Genomic DNA, 5,719 nt, shown 5'->3' with positions numbered 1-5,719 from the left:
TTAAAAATAAAATAAAAATTATCTGTGCTATATAGTATAGCTGATAGCTAAATCTGCCCTAATCTGCCTTAATCATGCCCTTCAGTAGAGGGTCTTTTTGGTGATTTGAGGGTGGGAAGTTCAGTGGGGAATAAACCAGTCAACCACTTTCCCTTCTAGTTGGAATAAGGGAGAATTAGCTGGATGACATTAGGAGAGTTTCTAAATATCTTTCCTGCCAATATTTGATTAGGGGCTTTAATTTCATTAGACAAACTGATTTTTTCATTAGCCAAACTGATTTTTTCATGCATTGCTCTTGCCTTTTAATGTGTAAATTACATGGGATTTGACTCTCATTACAGCATTGATATGGGTGCTGCCTTCAGACGGACACCAGTGCCTGTGCCATGCTTGTGGCCAGCTCTGCTGAGAAGTGAGGCTTTGTGTTTTGCTCTATAAATACCCAGATACACTGTGTGGGCTGGTGGCGTACATGCCTATGCTGCCCGTCCTGCATCCTTGTGCGTGCTCTTTCTTGGGAAAGTAAATTCCAGTGGCTGACCTGGGTCTCCTGACACCGCTCATGGGATGTACGAAGTAGGACTGGGTAATGTCAAGAGCAGTTGGGGTAAAATCGTAGGCTGGAGCTGCTGAAGGAGACAGTTCAACAAGATCTGTGCCTACTTTGAACCCAAGCAGTTTGGCTGCAACAAAGACAGAAGAGCCTTTGCATTTCCAAATCAAAATTGCCATAATTTGCTATCTTTTGGTAGTATTCATTTTGGATTGTTTGTCTCATGCCATGTGTACGTTAGTTTTATGGGAATGTTGTTGCTCATCCTAATGAGGATGGAAGGCATCGTTTTATGCAATTTACACTTGCTGAACAAATGATGCTTCTAGACAATAGCATGGAAAGGTATTTCAAAACGAAGGATATTTTGTATTTTTTCCAGGGTTATTTGAGGTAAAATTAAGCTGACAGAGATGCAAGATGAAGTTTTCCGAGTACTTCTGTAATTAAAAAGTTATTTCAGCCACACACCCGTCCTAAATTCTGGTGCAATGCATGTGCGTGCAATCCTGGTGCCTAATGTTACTAGCTGCCTGGTGCTGCATATTCCCAATAAAGCATCAGGGGATATATCTGTGTTGGTATTAAGCATATGAGATAAAAGTAAAATAAAACCCAGAATACTTTGGTTCCAAAGTCACAGCAGTTGAGGCTGAGATTACATTAAACCACATACACAAAGCTGAACTGGTACTTGTTTTACCAGCCTCTCAGAAAATACAGGTGCTGAAGGAAGTGAGCCCAGTTGCTACTGCCAGAAAAAAAAAAAAAAAAAAAAAAAAAAACAACTCTGCTTGCAGTGGGAAAAAGTAAAATTGAAAGATGAGTTTTTGGTTGTTGCATAACCTTTTTAAAAAAAGGGGTAAAAAAGGAAAACATGACTTTTTATTGAGGCAGTTATGGGAACACCATTTTTATAGGCTTGCATTTTGGTAAATAAGTGTGTTGACAGAATTTGTATAAGCATTTTGAAAGCATTTTTATTTTTAAAAAAAAAAGCTTATATTTTGTAATGTTGAGTAGATCTTTCTGAAGTAGAATCAATTTGATACTTCAAAATTTATTTTCAAAATTTCCAACTGGTTCTACATTGGGGAAGACCAAAGTTTGCATCTCAACAGAGCTCTGAGCCATACTGTCCGTTGGAAGAGCCAAAAAAAAAGCCATTTCTTCTGCTTGTTGAAGACATCAACAGTTTAGTGCTATTAGGTTTGCAATATTGCATGTCTTAGCCAGCTTGTAAGATTCCGTTTGTCAGAATTGTAAAAAGTTGAATTCTGGATTCAGTTCTTTGATGCGTGGAGGAAAAAAAAATCCAAGGATGGAAATACTTCAATTAAAAGTTTCCAAATGTTTGTGAGTTCTTGGGAAAGAAAAGTCATTTTTGTACTCCAAGAAATGAGTAAAATTTCCTTATCAAAAGCTGTTATTCTGCAAGCTGTCTTATACATTTTTTGCATGGTTGCTACGTCAGACAAATAAAGTATTTATCCTCATAGTATATAGTAGGTATGGGATTATTTAAACCAAATATAACATCATTATATAATAAGTTTTCTTGGAGTGCTTGGTACTGTACAAACCACAAAAATTTTTGCTCCAGTGACCTTGTAATATAAAACTGAGGGAGCAATCACATTGCATTATGTGCCAGTGCAGTGAAATTAGTTTTGCACTGCCTAGGCAAAAGGATCTCCCTTGTCATCCAAATCGCAGGACTGGGGCCAATATGTATGCACTCTGCCTGTTTGTTTATGCCATATGAATGGTAATGCTAGGAAATATTTTTAAAAGTCGATGTCCCTTTTCCCTCAGTATTTGTATTTTTTTTTTTAAATACTTCTCTCCATAGTAAAATGTCTGTTCAACAGAGTTGAAATGACTTATGTTAATTTTCCAACATTAGATGTGAAACATTTTCAGTTGTTTTGACATCATTAGCGGGCTAGCTAAAAAGCAGAGCTCAGTTTACAGTCAGGGTTTCTCATAATATAGCAAGTGCTTGTAGGGGTGAGGCACAGAGGAAGAACGAAGGATGTTTGACCGAGTATTAAGGATGAGCTTTAAACTTGCAGAATTTCTTTATCGTCCCCTTTTTCTTTAAATCCAGGCTTATTTCTGATTTACGTATTTCAAAGCCCATGCAGCCAAAGGAGGGAGATTTTCTAGCAGTGGGGGGTAGGCCTATTAAAATTCATCATGATTCTCTTTATTGAAAGGAGTAAACAAGAATCAATTTTCTTTACCAAAGAAGTTGGCTGAGTTGCAGGTTCATCTCGGGCAGGAGAAAGTTAACCCAAGAAATGCGAGATGCACAAAACCAGTGCGACTCCTGCTTTCAGTCAGAGGGGCGCGTGGGGCCAGGCGGAGGATTTTATAGGTTTTGCTTTCAGCACATCAGCAGAAGGATGCACTAAAGATGCACTGCTGTATAACTTCTAGGCAAATAGATGGGCAATAATCTAACAAAACACACATTAGGTGAAGCAGAAAGGTGCTGCAAAAATGAGATTGGCCAGGTATGCCACTAGGCACCTTGAGTATCCCATATTGCCCTCTCCAAACCCTGCTGAGGGATGATTTTCATGCACTTACTAGCTGTGGGCAGCCCCTGCTTTCTGCCTTCTCAGTCCCTGGATGCTCGCCATTGGGTTTCCCTTAGCCCAGGGGATTTAGCCCTGTGGCCCCCCTGTCCATTTGAAGCATATGATATTGATATCGATGTTTTTGGTAAAGCCAGGGCTCCAAAACGTGTGTATCGCACCAGGCTCCGTGGAGTCTATGCTCAGCAGAGATGTATAGGCAGGGATGGAGGGCAGCCAAGGAAGGCGTCTGCTCGGGAGGGTGAGGGCTGTCTTATGCAATGGCTTAGATTGGTTTCAGGGCCTTCCTCTAGTTAATATTTGCTACATTTCCACTGAAAATAAATTCAGGCTTGCATTTCAGGACAGTCTGGGCTTACTTTAACCCTGGCTCATATGGGTTTCATAGGTACCGGTCATACTGTAAGCTGAAATTTTCTTTTCCTCATGTGTTCCCTTTCAAGCGGGGTCAAGGCAGATTTTATTTTTAAACATTTGGAGTTTGTTTTCATAGAGTTTCTCCAGTCAAGACAGTATCCAAGCCATCTTGGTTTGCAGTCTTACATGCAGTATTACTACATTAGCTCTTAATAAAGAACTCATGCAAAAACCAGATTCCCTTCACACTAACTACAGAAACATGCTATGGGAATGTGACCATATAGCCGTGTGGAAAATGATATTACTTGCAGAAGATTTGTTGTCACATAACAGCCTGCTCATCTGCTGATTACTATCTTGCATTTATTGTGCATCGTTCTTTGTGTAGTGACTGTGATACTTTCAAAATTGTTTAAAATCTCAGCAGCGAAACAAAATAAAAAAATCCTGAAATGCCTCTGCTAGGATCAAGCTAAATCTGAACTAAAAGCAAATTTATACATGTGCTGTATATTAAGCTTAACCAGGGTAACGCCCCTTTCCTTTGGTTTTTGGAAAAGAGTCCCACATTGTCACATGTAAAGGGACATTTCAGCACTGATTTTCATTTTCATGAGATTAAAAGTGAAACATGTAACCACAAAGCTGGTTTATGTCATCCCCTGTTGGAGCCAGCAGTAATGCCAAAAATTAGATATTTGATAGGTTTGTGAGAGAAACAGATGCAGGAGGGATGCCATTCCCACAATTTTAAACTCCTTCTTATCTTTAAGCTAGAAAGAACATTCCAGATGAAGAAAATCTATCTTATTGGCTTTAGAAAATAGAGGAAGAAAGTTGCCAACAAAAAAAAAAAAAAAAGAAAAAAAAGAAAAAAAAAAAAAGAGAAAAAAAAGAAAAGAATAAGAAGAGAAGTTAATTTAAAACCAATGTCAGTCTTGGGGAATTGTAAACCATAATTGAAGGGGAGAGAGAGTGTGTGTGTGTGAGTATACATTTGTATATGTGTGCACATGCACAACATAAATAGGCTGAGATGGGGCTATTCCCTTCCTTTTTGATCTGCTTAATACAACCTGAGTCTCCCTCCAGCTTTTAGAACATTTTTGGGGTGCAGAGAGATTGGGGAAGGTGAAAACAAAGGGAAGAATCTCCCCCCAAACATGCACCCAATAAACTCGGTGAAAGCTAAAGCATCCAAAAAGTATTCTTTCGGCTTTTTGTTTTGGAAGCAGTTTGTATGTCCCTGTTCTTTTTATTTCATTCTGCCAGCTGTCTGCTAAACAAATCTAGCCAGGTGGGGCTTACAACCCATGACTAAAAAACCTACTAGTGCAGCTGTCCAGCTTGCCTGGAGGAAGAATTCTAACAAATGGCAGGAATGAAAAGATTGGTTTTGTTTTCAAGAAAGTAGCTATGGTACCTTCCTTGCTTCATTTTTTGTTCTGCTTGCTTCAGTTAACTCATGGCCTCCTAAGGTTTTACAGAGTAATGGAAAATCCACTTCCGTGGTTTATCATTTAACGTGCTTTTTGGTTTTGCTTGGATTTCTTTAATATTTTTTTTTTCTCTCCCCCTTGTAATGATTTTATTCTGTGTTAGACACATAGGGCAGCTTGGCTGCTTCGAGTGTTACTAAATGTAAAATAATCTGACACTTTCCCTACAAATCTCTGGTAAGCCATATAGTAGCTTAGCTGGATTTTTAAATATTCAATAGTTGAATATATAACTAGTGAAGGGTGATGGTTGGTATTGTTTATCCACAAGCTGGGGACAGAACAGGCTTCTTTGCACTGCTTCATCAATCGACCTCAACTGTGATTTTCTAGTCAGCAAATGAGTGCTTCATTTTCTGTGTCTGTGTTGAACTAAACAAGAGCTGTGCTAAAAATTACCAAACCGCCATCTGATCTATAGTTCCAGCAGTAGGAGATTAGCATGTGAGCCACAGAGCCACCTTGCCTCACTTCTTTTAGGAAAAAAAGAAAAAAAAAAAAAAAAAAGTAACATCTGAAAGCTGTTTGTCACAAACTTCCATTCGGGGAATTCGGCAGAAAATCTCCCTCTGATTTTTGTTAGATAACAGCCAAACAAAGCATCCACTTTTGGCCCAATCCTGCCTCCTTTGAAGTCGGTGACATCTTGTTCTTGTTGTGTTGACATCTTTGGGGCATGTCCACTTTGATCAGGCTTGATC

The sequence above is a fragment of the Aythya fuligula genome, chromosome 6 (assembly GCF_009819795.1).
Source record: "Aythya fuligula isolate bAytFul2 chromosome 6, bAytFul2.pri, whole genome shotgun sequence".
Lineage (NCBI taxonomy): Eukaryota > Metazoa > Chordata > Aves > Anseriformes > Anatidae > Aythya > Aythya fuligula.
The sequence above is the reverse complement of the archived record's forward strand: the minus strand, read 5'-3'. Positions refer to the sequence as shown.